Genomic DNA, 16,249 nt, shown 5'->3' on the forward strand with positions numbered 1-16,249 from the left:
AAAAGATTACAAGAATTTTAAGTTAATTACACCTACTCTAAGCCCCCTAATAAAATAACAAAGCCCCCCCAAAATAAAAAAATTCCCTACCCTAATCTAAATTAAAAAAGTTAACAGCTCTATTACCAACCCTTAAAGACTTCTGCCGCTCCTCTTTTGGTCCATCGGTGCCCGGCTGGGTGAACAAGACTCAAGGTAGGGAGATCTTCAGGGGGGTAGTGTTAGGTTTATTTAAGGGGGGTTTGGGTTAGAGTAGGGGTATATGGGTGGTGGGTTGTAATGTTGGGGGGTGGTATTGTGTTTTTTTAACAGGCAAAAGAGCTGATTTCTTTGGGGCATGCCCCGCAAAAAAAGCCCTTTTAAGGGCTGGTAATAGAGCTGTTAACTTTTTTAATTTAGATTAGGGTAGGGAAATTTTTTATTTGGGGGGGCTTTGTTATTTTATTAGGGGGCTTAGAGTAGGTGTAATTAGCTTAAAATTCTTGTAATCTTTTTTTATTTTTTGTAATTTAGTGTTTGTTTATTTAATTGTAGGTACTTGTAGTTAATTGATTTAATTTATTTATTGATAGTGTAGTATTAGGTTTAATTGTAACTTAGGTTAGGATTTATTTTACAGGTAATTTATTTTGTAATTATTTTAACTAGGTAGCTATTAAATAGTAAATAACTATTTAATAGCTATTGTACCTAGTTTAAATAAATACAAAGTTGCCTGTAAAATAAATATAAATCCTAAAATAGCTACAATATAATTATTTGATATATTGTAGCTATATTAGGGTTTATTTTATAGGTAAGAATTTAGATTTAAATAGGAATACTTTATTTAATATTTAATTTATTTCGTTAGATTAAAATTATATTTAATTTAGGGGGGTGTTAGGGTTAGACTTAGCTTTAGGGGTTAATACATTTATTATAGTAGCGGCGAGGTCTGGTCGGCAGATTAGGGGTTAATACTTGAAGTTAGGTGGCGGCGATGTTAGGGAGGGCAGATTAGGGGTTAATACTATTTATTATAGGGTTTGCGAGGCGGGAGTGCGGCGGTTTAGGGGTTAATAACTTTATTAGAGTAGCGGCGAGGTCCGGTCGGCAGATTAGCAGTTAATAAGTGTAGGTAAGGTAGCGGCGACATTGGGGAGGGCAGATTAGGGGTTAATAAATATAATATAGGGGTCGGCGGTGTTAGGGGCAGCAGATTAGGGGTTCATAGGGATAATGTAGGTTGCGGCGGTGTCCGGAGCGGCAGATTAGAGGTTAATAATATAATGCAGATGTCAGCGATAGCGGGGGCAGCAGATTAGGGGTTAATAAGTGTAAGGTTAGGGGTGTTTAGACTCGGGTTCATGTTAGGGTGTTAGGTGCAGACTTAGAAAGTGTTTCCCCATAGGAAACAATGGGGCTGCGTTGGGAGCTGAACGCTGCTTTTTTGCAGGTGTTAGGTTTTTTTTCAGCCCAAACTGCCCCATTGTTTCCTATGGGGATATTGTGCACGAGCACGTTTTAGCTGCTTACCGCTACCATAAGCAACGCTGGTATTGAGGGTTGAAGTGGCGGTACATTAGGCTCAACGCACCCTTTTTGGAGCCTAACGCAGCCCCTCAGACAACTCTAAATACCAGCGTTGTCTTAAGGGTGCGTTGGGAAAAAAAGCGGCGTTAGCTACGCGGGTCTTTACCGACAAAACTCTAAATCTAGGCGTAAGTGTTAAAGGAACCCCTGGCCGAGACTATCGGCCTACCCGGAGGATTTTTTGTGTCCTTGTGGATCTTGGGGAGAGTGTATAGTATAGGAACAATGGGAAATTCACGTGTGAGGAAACTGTGTTCGCTTTGTGAAATCTGGGCCTCTCTTAGCCACTCTTGTAGCTTAGTATCGAATTTCTTTTTAAGTAAAATGGTAGGATCCCTCAAGAGAGGTTGATATGTGTGATTCATTATCTAACTGTGGCTTTGATATGTAATTTTCTTGTTTCTCCTTCCTAATTCTATCATGATATGTACATATATATTGTTTTTAATTTTGATTTTAATTCAATGAGTACACATATCACATATATAATATCACACAACACATTACACTGTATAGCAGGGCCTGCAGAGGTTTTGATAGCCATATTGACAGATTTGGGTATGGTTAGGCATTTACCCATTAGTGAACATGAGACCTTTAACACTAAGTTTGTGTCTTAGACCGGTATGTCACCGTGAGATATTATCTACGTGTTCCTTTACCTAAGGTCAGGATTGTCCTAGGTAGGAAGTTTTGAGTTATGTACACTAATGAAGGGAGGATTTTGTAGGGTATTAGACACATATGGGTGTGGGTCTCATATGTGACTTATGGTGCCTGTTAGTGGGTTGATCTGTAGGTTGGTCAAACTGAGTACATATATCGCAACTGTACCATGGGTTGGACACAATTGTGGTAAAAGGTGTTTGTTTTGGTGTGGCTAGGATGATTGGTGTCTGAACAATCCTATGGTCATATGTTTCACAGCTTTGATTTTGATTTTAGTGAGGTGATTGCGGGTACTCGGCCCGGATGTTTGAAACTTGGGGTGCAACATTAATGCACGAGCGGTTGAGTGGTCGGCACGCTTACACTGGTACTCAGGTTTGTAATAGGATGCAGAATAGAGGTTACTATCTCCTAGCGAAGGTGTCTGTAAACTAAAAAGACAATGAACGTTGGGGCGATATACAATTAATATGTTTCAAATCCTCCTTAAAAAGATCGGTGACGAGCAGTGGTGTGTGGCCCTAATCCGGACATGTGATTGGTCCTGAGCGTAAATAGTAACTAAAAGGTGAGTTCAACGAAAACACAGTTAGTTGTAGGCGATCGGTCCTTGTTGTATTACTATTAGACACCATGAGTAGTATACACGACATAAGGACTATGTACAGTTTGCCAGAATCATGGTCTATCGCGTTATCCCTTTATGAGTGATCGAGACATACTAACGGGTTGGATTTAGCGCTGCCGTGACAGATATGGAAGGATCGTGCTGTGGTTAAGTTGGGCCCAGTCAGGGCATGTTTATTAGTTTATAGTCATTATAAAATAAACCCTTATGACGCTGTTGCACTGCTCATAATCACATAATCACACAGTGGTAACGGAGACTCTTTTAGTTACTATGCAGAGGTCTGACAACCAATGAGAGATGAGGGGTGTTACCTCTTAGTTCAGTACTTGGGATTCAGACCGTATGATTGGTTGGTTAGGGTGGTGTGGCCCGTTTGAAGGAGCGTGATTGGTCCAGTACCTCTATTCGGACAAATATGTCCGTAATGATTGTTTTTAAGTTTTAATATAAGTTCGTTGGGGCATTAGTATATGGCTTCTAAACATCAGACACCATGCAGGCCTTGTGACATACTACACACACGTATTTTTGGCTTATTGGGTGTTTATCACAGTATAGGAATGTACACTTAGCTTAACACTATGCTGACCTATCAGGAGCTTTGTTTCTTCTGACTTCACCTATCAGGAGCTTTGTTTCTTCTGTCTTGACACGCAGACAGCCTTGATTGGCTGAGAAGAAGGGGTGGGTTTTATGTACCTTTAAAAGTTTGTCATTTTGCACTGTTGTTTGTCAGAGGAAGGGACTGTTTTTGTGTCCCGAAACGTCACACTAATAATAAATTTTGTTGTACCACAGACGGCTGAAGACCAGAGAGTGCTTAATTCTTGCATCTATATATATATATTTATATATATATATATATAGTATCCAGAGTGAAGTAGCGCACTGAGCATAGATGACAAGGAGAGTTTGAACAGATCACATCCGAATCCAGCGGATAAAACTTCAAAAATGTATTTCAAAACTTAAAAACATAGCTACAAAACAGTCAGCACAAAAGTAAAACCATCAGCTAAGAAATAGACAGGTTCAAATGTAGACGCGTTTCATGCGCATGCGCACTTGATCACTGCTTACCTGTGAACCTATCCATATGCCTAATTAAGGCTGAACACTTAAAGGAACATACATCAATTAAGACCTGATTTGTCAAACACTTGCAAAAACTGATGGCTGCATGTCTAAACATTACAGCACCAACATTTAATATACAGAGCTGTTAGTATGAATCTTTACATGCAAAGCAAGTATAATGTAGAGGATACAGGGCGTAAATCATATTTTATCTGTAAGTACACAATGTGCCCAATTTTTAAAAGTTATACCTTAAATGGAACAATGTACTGTATATTATCACTTATGAGATGAATGCTTGGTTCTAGCATTAAACAGACAAACACTCTATATTCATGAATCCTAATATTAAATAGTTATAGAGAAATTATAAATTCATGACATTAAATAATTATAAATTCATTCCATTATAAAAAAAATTATATCCATATAAGATGATACAAACATGCAAAATGTAATCTTAAAAAAATAGATTTAGCTTAATATGATGCATGTAAAGTGCAGAATGAATAACACAACAACAGAATTTCATAATACAAATCACAACGATACAAATAATTGTCTAAAGAGGAAATACCTAGAGACAATCTATTGAAAATGATTCCAAGTAGATAGAGGGCCCAGATAGATTAAACAAACAAATCTAAGCCCCTCCTCATGTTAAGTCCCTGTGGGTCACTAGTTTGAAGGGTAAACATCCAAAAAAACTTCCTTATTGTTCAGTAACATTTCCCTATCGCCTCCTCTTTTCCACCTAGTTACTTGGTGAATACCTTGGACCATGAGGAAAGTGGTATCTGAGTTAGGGATTTGTTTAAAATGTCTAGACACTGGAGTATCTGACTCTTTGTCTTCAATAGATCTAAGGTGCTGCAGAAATCTCTCTTTTAGGGGTCTTTTGGTTTTCCCTGTGTTTTGAATTTTACAGATTTGACAAGTTAATATGTATACAACATGTATTGTTGCACAGGTAATAAAGAAGTTGATATCATATTCATTCTTGGTAGCACAAGATATACACATTTGTTTCCCTCAGATACAAAATTACAGGTTTTACAAATGGGCCTTCTGTATTTATAAAAGTCTTTTCTTTTTTTAAACAAACACATATTCGTGACAGGTTTCATGTCTGAGGGGGACAAAAAATTGTCCAAGGCCTTACCCTTTCTGGGGATAAAGTCACATCCTTCCTGTATAATTTCCTTAATTATTGGATCTGAGTATAAGATGGGTAAAGATTCTCTGATAATTTCACATATTTTGTTGTATTCTAAGCTATACAATGTTATAAACTTCGGTTTCTTATAACTGGATATCTTAGATTTATGTTTGTATTTCAGCAGTTGATCCTTCGGGGTGTACTCACTTTTGTTGCCAACGGTTTAGACATTAATGGGTGTGTTTTGAGTTATTTTGAGGGGACTGCAAGTTTACATATATAATAAAATATTTACATAAATGTTAGGAGTGTACTCACATTTGTGAGATACTGTCTCTCTCTCTGTCTCTCTGTCTCTCTCTCTCTCTCTCTCTCTCTCTCTCTCTCTCTCTCTCTCTCTCTCTCTATATATATATATATATATATATATATATATATATATATATATATATATATATATATATATATATACACACACATACGTATACATATTTAGGCATGTATATGTATGTATTTCTATGTTAAAGCCCTTTGGCTGCCTTTTTGTTTTCTCTAACACATTAGACCTTATATCTTTGAGACCTTATAACTTTTTTTGTGCAATTTTTTTTAAATAATTTTTATTAGTGTTATTATAAGAGTAACTGTACTTTGTAATGTATTTGTGATGTGTTTTGTGACCATGGACATCAAAGATAGACACAGAGAGCATCTTTCAAATGCTTAAAAGCCTGTTCTGCTTCCTGGTCCATTTTATCATAACTGGGGATCTAGGTACAAAAGTCTTTCAAAGTTGCTGCAATTGTAGCAAAACTTGGAATGAACCTTCTATAGTAACTAGTCAAACCTAGAAAAGCTCTTACTTTCTTCTTAGTTAGAGGCTGTGGCTAATTCTGTATGGCCTCAACTTTAGTTGTTTGTTGTTTAACCAGTCCTCTACCGATGGTATATTCCAAGTATTTGGCCTCCTCTAAACGAAAAGTACACTTTACAGGATTGGCAGTTAAACCAGCAGATCGTATTGTACTATCAAGTATGGCCTAAACATTTGGTAGGTGAGATTCTCAATCAGTGCTATAAATTATAACATTGTCTAAATATGCTGCAGCATAACGAACATGAGGTTTCAGAATTGTATCCATCATTCTCTGATATGTGGCAGGTTCACCATTGCAAACCAAATGGCAATACCGTATATTGGAATAAGCCTTCTGGAGTCAAAAAAGCATTTTTTTTCCTTTGCTTGATCAGTGAGTGGCACCTGCCAATATCCTTCGTCAAATCAGTTGTTGTGAGATTGCGTCTTTTCACTAGCTTTTCTATTCACTTATTTAACTCTAAGCATATATAAATATATAAATACATATATACACATGTGCATATATACACGCACACACATACACACATATATATATATATATATATATATATATATATATACACTCATATGTAGACATGTGTATGTATGTATCTCTATGTTAAAGCCCTTTGGCTGCCTTTTTTGTTCTTACACCTTAGACCTCATATCTTTGAGCCCTTATAGCTTTTTTGTGCATTTATTTTTAATAATTTTTATTAGATAGTGTTATTATGAGTGTAACTGTAATTTGTAATATATTTTTGATGTGTTTTGTGACATTTTTTGGTTTTGCAAAACAGTTAACCAGAGCTCTGAGGACACGCTATTGTGATGAGCGTTAACTTCAATTGTGCTCAAGCGATCACGTTTACTTGTAATACAAGCTCAAAACGTGATGCATGCAAACACCCACAATAAACCCTTTTTTGCTTGTGCGTAATTGTTATCGCTCCACTCGTAATCTGGCCGATAGTGGGTAATCATCTAGTGAGGAAAAAAGACGGAATTTATTGCATGGCATCAAAAACATAGTTCAATAATTCCATAGTATGAGGCAACAGTGTAATTATCCCAAAGAGGTGCAAGCTTACCCCCTGACTCTGCACCACAGTTCTCAACAATGTCCAAAGTAAGAAAGTAGCAGCATTCTCCTTTTACCAAATTCATCAATCTTTTATTATGTCCAAAACCATAACACAGACAAAGTTTTGGGTGTTTCCCCTTAGTCATAACATATTCGTATTAAGTATCTCTTATTTCCAAGAATTCCCTATGCAAGCTTATAAGAGGGTGAATAATGTAAAGGATCAGTTAAAAAGAGCAGACATTGGGAGTGCTAAGTCATCTAAACAGAGTTTTATGACAACAAAGAACATTGGGACTTATCCATGCGTGCCTTGTGTTAATTGCAGTGGGGTAATTAAAGGACCACATTTTGTTCATCCAAAAACTGGCCATAAATTTAATATACCAGCATATTATACATGCAATGCTGACTTTGTAATATATTTTATTAAATGTCCTTGTAGTATTATTTATATAGTAGAGTCAGGGAGAGGATCAATGAACAAAAGAGTAGTATTAGGAGAAAGGATATGGAAGCCCCGGTAGCACAATATTTTATTAGGGCCTTAACATAGTGTAAGTTCATTTTAGATTTCAAGGTTCCAAGGAGTGGTGGAAATAGAGAGCTGCTATTGAAACAAAAGGAAGCCTATTGGATATTTGTATCAGATTCACTGGAACCTAAAGGGATGAATAAAGAATTAGAATGGTCCTTATTGCTTTATTCAGTATGAATGGGGATTATGAATGAATGGATGTTTTCACCAAAACTCTATAGTTTATTACCATCCACTTAATACTGTATAATCATCTATAGGCACCCTGCACATAGGAATATTAGTTACAGAGTACTGTGTTAATATTTTTATAAACTAGTCACAATTTGTTGTAATTTTTTTTAAAGGGACATAATACTCATATGCTAAATCACTTGAAACTGATGCAGTATAACTGTTAAAAGCTGACAGGAAAATATCACCTGGGCATCACTATGTAAAAAAGGAAGATTTCTCTTGTTAAGTGTAGTCAGTCCACGGGTCATTCATTACTTATGGAATATATCTCTTCCTAACAGGAAGCTGCAAGAGGATCACCCAAGCAGAGCTGCTATATAGCTCCTCCCCTCACATGTCATATTCAGTCATTCTCTTGCAGCCTAACTAAAGATAGGTCGCTGTGAGAGGTCTGTGGTGTTTTTTAACTTAGTTTATTTCTACAATCAAAAGTTTGTTATTTTAAATGGCACCGGAGTGTGCTGTTTGTTCTCAGGCAGCATTAGAAGAAGAATCTGCCTGCGTTTTCTATGATCTTAGCAGACGTAACTAAGATCCACTGGCTGTTCTCATCTGAGGAGTGAGGTAACTTCAGAAAAGGGGAATAGCATGCAGAGCCCCCCCTGCAAATGAGGTATGTGCAGTAAATTATTTTTCTGAGGAATGGAATTGACTGAGAAAATACTGCTGATACCAATGTAAAGTAAGTTCAGCCTTAAATGCAGTGATAGCGACTGGTATTAGGCTGATGAGTGTGTGTACACTGAATGTATTTTTCTAAGGAATGGAATTGACTCTGAAAATACTGTTAATACTGAAATAATGTATGAGCCTTAACTGCAGTAAAAGCGACTGGTAGCAGGCTTATTAATAACAATTCATAACTTTTCAAATGTATGTTTAAAACGTTTACTGGCATGTTAATCGTTTTTTGTGAGGTACTTGGTGATAAAACTTATTGGGGCAGTTATCTGAGCTTCCCCACTGTTGTAATATGAGTGGGAGGGGCCTATTTTAGCGCTTTTTTGCGCAGTAAAAATTCAGTCACAATCTGTCTACTTCATCCTCCATGATCCAGATCATCTCTAGAGAGCTCAGGGGTCTTCAAAATTCATTTTGAGGGAGGTAATCAGTCACAGCAGACCTGTGACAGTGTGTTTTGACTGTGAGAAAAACGTTAATTATTAAAATGTTATCCGTTTTTGGGTATTAAGGGGTTAATCATCCATTTGCTGGTGGGTGAAATCCTTTGCTAACTTAATACATTTACTGTGAAAAATTGGTTGCTATAACTATTTTGGTTCATTGTTATTTCAACTGTGACAGCTTTTTGTGCTTCTTAAAGGCACAGTAGCGTTTTTTATATTGCTTGTAAATTTATTTAGAAAAGTATTTCCAAGCTTGCTAGTCTCATTGCTAGTCTGTTTAAACATGTCTGACACAGATGAATCTCTTTGTTCACTATGTTTAAAGGCCAATGTGGAGCCCAATAGAAATTTGTGTACTAATTGCATTGATGCTACTTTAAATAAAAGTCAATCTTTACATGTAAAGAAATTATCACCAGACAACGAGGGGGAAGTTATGCCGACTAACTCTCCTCACGTGTCAGTACCTTCGCCTCCCGCTCAGGAGGTGCGTGATTTTGTGGCGCCAAGTACATCAGGGAGGCCCTTACAAATCACTTTGCAAGACATGGCTACTGTTATGACAGAAGTATTATCTAAATTGCCAGAATTAAGAGGCAAGCGCGATAGCTCTGGGTTAAGGACAGAGCGCGCGGATGAGGTGAGAGCCATGTCAGATACTGCGTCACAGTTTGCAGAACATGAGGACGGAGAGCTTCATTCTGTGGGTGACGGATCTGATCCAGGGAGACTGGATTCAGAGATTTCTAATTTTAAATTTAAGCTTGAGAACCTCTGCATATTGCTAGGGGAGGTATTAGCGGCTCTGAATGATTGTAACACGGTTGCAATTCCAGAAAAATTATGTAGGTTGGATAGATACTATGCAGTACCGGTGTGTACTGACGTGTTTCCTATACCTAAAAGGCTTACAGAGATTATTAGCAAGGAGTGGGATAGACCTGGTGTGCCTTTTTCCCCTCCTCCCATATTTAGGAAAATGTTTCCTATAGACGCCACCACACGAGACTTATGGCAGACGGTCCCTAAGGTGGAGGGAGCAGTTTCTACTTTAGCTAAGCGTACCACTATCCCGGTGGAGGATAGTTGTGCCTTTTCAGATCCAATGGATAAGAAATTAGAGGGTTACCTTAAGAAAATGTTTGTTCAACAAGGTTTTATCTTACAGCCCCTTGCATGCATTGCGCCTGTCACTGCTGCGGCGGCATTCTGGTTTGAGTCTCTGGAAGAGGCCATTCGCACAGCTCCATTGGATGAAATTATGAACAAGCTTAAAGCACTTAAGCTAGCTAACGCATTTGTTTCTGATGCTGTCGTACATTTAACCAAACTTACGGCTAAGAACTCCAAATTCGCCATCCAAGCGCGCAGAGCGCTATGGCTTAAATCCTGGTCAGCTGACGTGACTTCTAAATCTAAATTGCTTAATATTCCTTTCAAAGGGCAGACCTTATTCGGGCCCGGCTTGAAAGAAATTATAGCTGACATTACGGGAGGTAAGGGCCATGCTCTACCTCAGGACAGGGCCAAATCAAAGGCCAAACAGTCTAATTTTCGTGCCTTTCGTAACTTCAAGGCAGGAGCAGCATCAACTTCCTCCGCTCCAAAACAGGAAGGAGCTGTTGCTCGTTACAGGCAGGGCTGGAAAGTTAACCAGTCCTGGAACAAGGGCAAGCAGGCCAAGAAACCTGCTGCTGCCCCCAAGACAGCATGAAGAGAGGGCCCCCTATCCGGAAACGGATCTAGTGGGGGGCAGACTTTCTCTCTTCGCCCAGGCTTGGGCAAGAGATGTCCAGGATCCCTGGGCGTTGGAGATCATATCTCAGGGATATCTCCTGGACTTCAAAACTTCTCCTCCATGAGGGAGATTGCATCTTTCAAGGTTATCAGCAAACCAAATAAAGAAAGAGGCGTTTCTACGCTGTGTACAAGACCTCTTACTAATGGGGGTGATCCACCCAGTTCCGCGGACGGAACACGGGCAAGGATTCTATTCAAATCTATTTGTGGTTCCCAAGAAAGAGGGAACCTTCAGACCAATCTTGGACTTAAAAATCCTAAACAAATTTCTAAGAGTTCCATCATTCAAAATGGAAACTATTCGAACCATCCTTCCCATGATCCAAGAGGGTCAGTACATGACCACAGTGGACTTAAAGGATGCCTACCTTCACATACCGATTCACAAGGATCATTATCGGTACCTAAGATTTGCTTTCCTAGACAGGCATTACCAGTTTGTAGCTCTTCCCTTTGGATTAGCTACGGCTCCAAGAATCTTTACAAAAGTTCTGGGCTCACTTCTGGTGGTACTAAGACCGCGAGGCATAGCGGTGACTCCATACCTAGACGACATTCTGATACAAGCGTCAAGTTTTCAAACTGCCAAGTCTCATACAGAGATAGTTCTGGCATTTCTGAGGTCGCATGGGTGGAAGGTGAACGTGGAAAAGAGTTCTCTATTACCACTTACAAGGGTTCCATTTCTAGGGACTCTTATAGATTCTGTAGAGATGAAAATTTACCTGACAGAGGCCAGGTTATCAAAACTTCTAAATGCTTGCCGTGTCCTTCATTCCATTCCACACCCGTCAGTAGCTCAGTGCATGGAAGTAATCGGCTTAATGGTAGCGGCAATGGACATAGTACCATTTGCGCGCCTGCATCTCAGACCGCTGCAATTGTGCATGCTAAGTCAGTGGAACGGGGATTACTCAGATTTGTCCCCCCTACTAAATCTGGATCAAGAGACCAGAGATTCTCTTCTATGGTGGCTTTCTCGGACACATCTGTCCAAGGGGATGACCTTTCGCAGGCCAGATTGGACGATTGTAACAACAGACGCCAGCCTTCTAGGCTGGGGCGCAGTCTGGAACTCCCTGAAAGCTCAGGGATTATGGACTCAGGAGGAGAAACTCCTCCCAATAAATATTCTGGAATTAAGAGCAATATTCAATGCTCTCCTAGCTTGGCCTCAGTTAGCAACTCTGAGGTTCATCAGATTTCAGTCGGACAACATCACGACTGTGGCTTACATCAACCATCAAGGGGGAACCAGAAGTTCCCTAGCGATGTTGGAAGTCTCAAAGATAATTCGCTGGGCAGAGTCTCACTCTTGCCACCTGTCAGCGATTTACATCCCAGGCGTGGAGAACTGGGAGGCGGATTTTCTAAGTCGCCAGACTTTTCATCCGGGGGAGTGGGAACTTCATCCGGAGGTCTTTGCTCAACTGATTCATCGTTGGGGCAAACCAGATCTGGATCTCATGGCGTCTCGCCAGAACGCCAAGCTTCCTTGTCACGGATCCAGGTCCAGGGACCGGGGAGCGGTGCTGATAGATGCTCTGACAGCCCCTTGGGTCTTCAACATGGCTTATGTGTTTCCACCATTCCCGATGCTTCCTCGTTTGATTGCCAAGATTAAACAGGAGAGAGCTTCGGTGATTCTGATAGCGCCTGCGTGGCCACGCAGGACCTGGTATGCAGACCTAGTGGACATGTCGTCCTGTCCACCATGGTCTCTGCCTCTGAGACAGGACCTTCTAATTCAGGGTCCTTTCAACCATCCAAATCTAATTTCTCTGAGGCTGACTGCATGGAGATTGAACGCTTGATTCTATCAAAGCGTGGCTTCTCGGAGTCGGTTATTGATACCTTAATACAGGCTAGGAAGCCTGTTACCAGAAAAATTTACCATAAGATATGGCGTAAATATTTATATTGGTGCGAATCCAAGAGTTACTCATGGAGTAAGGTTAGGATTCCTAGGATATTGTCCTTTCTACAAGAGGGTTTAGAAAAGGGCTTATCTGCTAGTTCGTTAAAGGGACAGATTTCTGCTCTGTCTATTCTTCTACACAAACGTCTGGCTGAAGTTCCAGACGTTCAGGCTTTTTGTCAGGCTTTAACTAGGATTAAGCCTGTGTTTAAGACTGTTGCTCCGCCGTGGAGCTTAAACTTAGTTCTTAATGTTCTTCAAGGTGTTCCATTTGAACCCCTTCATTCCATTGATATCAAGCTGTTATCCTGGAAGGTTCTGTTTTTGATGGCTATTTCCTCGGCTCGAAGAGTCTCTGAGTTATCTGCCTTACATTGTGATTCTCCTTATCTGATTTTTCATTCAGACAAGGTAGTTCTGCGTACTAAACCTGGGTTCTTACCTAAGGTAGTTACTAACAGGAATATCAATCAAGAGATTGTTGTTCCATCACTGTGTCCTAACCCTTCTTCAAAGAAGGAACGACTTTTGCATAATCTGGACGTAGTCCGTGCCCTGAAGTTCTATTTGCAGGCAACTAAAGATTTTCGTCAAACTTCTTCCCTGTTTGTCATTTACTCTGGACAGAGAAGAGGTCAAAAGGCTTCGGCTACCTCTCTCTCTTTTTGGCTTCGTAGCATAATACGTTTAGCCTATGAGACTGCTGGACAGCAGCCTCCTGAAAGGATTACAGCTCATTCTACTAGAGCTGTGGCTTCCACCTGGGCCTTTAAAAATGAGGCCTCTGTTGAACAGATTTGCAAGGCTGCAACTTGGTCTTCGCTTCACACCTTTTCAAAATTTTACAAATTTGACACTTTTGCTTCTTCGGAGGCTATTTTTGGGAGAAAGGTACTTCAGGCAGTGGTTCCTTCTGTTTAATGTTCCTGCCTTGTCCCTCCCTTCATCCGTGTACTTTAGCTTTGGTATTGGTATTCCATAAGTAATGGATGACCCGTGGACTGACTACACTTAACAAGAGAAAACATAATTTATGCCTACCTGATAAATTTATTTCTCTTGTAGTGTAGTCAGTCCACGGCCCGCCCTGTCTTTAAGGCAGATCTAAATTTTAATTAAACTCCAGTCACCACTGCACCCTATGGTTTCTCCTTTCTCGTCTGCTTTGGTCGAATGACTGAATATGACATGTGAGAGGAGGAGCTATATAGCAGCTCTGCTTGGGTGATCCTCTTGCAGTTTCCTGTTAGGAAGAGATATATTCCATAAGTAATGGATGACCCGTGGACTGACTACACTACAAGAGAAATAAATTTATCAGGTAAGCATAAATTATGTTATTTTACCTCACAATCTCCTCAGCCCAGCAGAGTAAGTTCTGTGTAAAAAGTTATACTCAGCTGCTCCCAGCTGCAGGTAAAAATAAAAAAAAAATGTAGAAATGAACAGCAGCCAATCAGCATCAGCAGTGCTGAGGTCATGAACTCTTACTGTGATCTCATGAGATTTGACTTAACTCTCATGAGATTTCATAGTAAGCTTCCTTTACCTGATTGGTGAAATAATATGAGAGTTCACGAGGCTCATCCCCTAAGCTGTCCTAGGACAGACACACTAAAATGCTGCTTAGAAATCCTTTACAATGGGAGTTGGCTACTGAGGAACTTTTGAGGTAAAATATCTTTCTTTTTTACATAGAGATGTGCAGGAGATATTTTCTAGTCGGCTTTTTACAGCTATGCTGCATCACTTTCAAGTGTTTAAACATTTGGGTATTATGGCCCTTTAAGTAACTGAATATTGCTACATCTGAAGGAGATTACTAACATACGGCTAGATTTAGAGTTGGGCGGTAGCCGTCAAAACCAGCGTTAGAGGCTCCTAACGCTGGTTTTGGGCTACCGCCGGTATTTAGAGTCAGTCATTAAAGGGTCTAACGCTCACTTTCCAGCCGCGACTTTTCCATACCGCAGATCCCCTTACGTCAATTGCGTATCCTATCTTTTCAATGGGATCTTTCTAACGCTGGTATTTAGAGTCGTGGCTGAAGTGAGCGTTAGAAATCTAACGACAAAACTCCAGCTGCAGAAAAAAGTCAGTAGTTAAGAGCTTTCTGGGCTAACGCCGGTTCATAAAGCTCTTAACTACTGTGCTCTAAATTACACTAACACCCATAAACTACCTATGTACCCCTAAACCGAGGTCCCCCCACATCGCCGCCACTCTATTAAATTTTTTTAACCCCTAATCTGCCGACCGCACGCCGCTGCCACCTACGTTATCCCTATGAACCCCTAATCTGCTGCCCCTAACACCGCCGACCCCTATATTATATTTATTAACCCCTAATATGCCGCCCCCAACGTCGCCGCTACCTACCTACACTTATTAACCCCTAATCTGCCGACCGGACCGCGCCGCTATTATAATAAAGTTATTAACCCCTAATCCGCCTCACTCCCGCCTCAATAACCCTATAATAAATAGTATTAACCCCTAATCTGCCCTCCCTAACATCGCCGACACCTAACTTCAAGTATTAACCCCTAATCTGCCGATCGGAGCTCACCGCTACTCTAATAAATTTTTTAACCCCTAAAGCTAATTCTAACCTTAACCCTAACACCCCCTAAGTTAAATATAATTTTATTCTAACGAAATAAATTAACTCTTATTAAATAACTTATTCCTATTTAAAGCTAAATACTTACCTGTAAAATAAACCCTAATATAGCTACAATATAAATTATATTGTAGCTATTTTAGGATTAATATTTATTTTACAGGCAACTTTGTATTTATTTTAACCAGGTACAATAGCTATTAAATAGTTAATAACTATTTAATAGTTACCTAGTTAAAATAATTACAAAATTACCTGTAAAATAAATCCTAACCTAAGTTACAATTAAACCTAACACTACACTATCAATAAATTAATTAAATAAACTACCTACAATTATCTACAATTAAACCTAACACTACACTATCAATAAATTAATTAAATAAACTACCTGCAATTATCTACAATTAAACCTAACACTACACTATCAATAAATTAATTAAATACAATACCTACAAATAAATACAATTAAATAAACTAACTAAAGTACAAAAAATAAAAAAGAACTAAGTTACAAAAAATAAAAAAATATTTACAAACATTAGAAAAAAATTACAACAATTTTAAACTAATTACACCTACTCTAAGCCCCCTAATAAAATAACAAAGACCCCCAAAATAAAAAAAATGCCCTACCCTATTCTAAATTAAAAAAGTTCAAAGCTCTTTTACCTTACCAGCCCTTAAAAGGGCCCTTTGCGGGGCATGCCCCAAAGAATTCAGCTCTTTTGCCTGTAAAAAAAACCAACATACAATACCCCCCCCAACATTACAACCCACCACCCACATACCCCTAATCTAACCCAAACCCCCCTTAAATAAACCTAACACTAAGCCACTGAAGATCTTCCTACCTTGTCTTCACCTCGCCGGGTTCACCGATCGGTCCAGAAGAGGGTCCGAAGTCTTGATCCAAGCCCAAGCGGGGGGCTGAAGAGTGACTTCCATCCTC

Source organism: Bombina bombina, chromosome 3 (genome assembly GCF_027579735.1).
Source record: "Bombina bombina isolate aBomBom1 chromosome 3, aBomBom1.pri, whole genome shotgun sequence".
Taxonomy (NCBI): domain Eukaryota; kingdom Metazoa; phylum Chordata; class Amphibia; order Anura; family Bombinatoridae; genus Bombina; species Bombina bombina.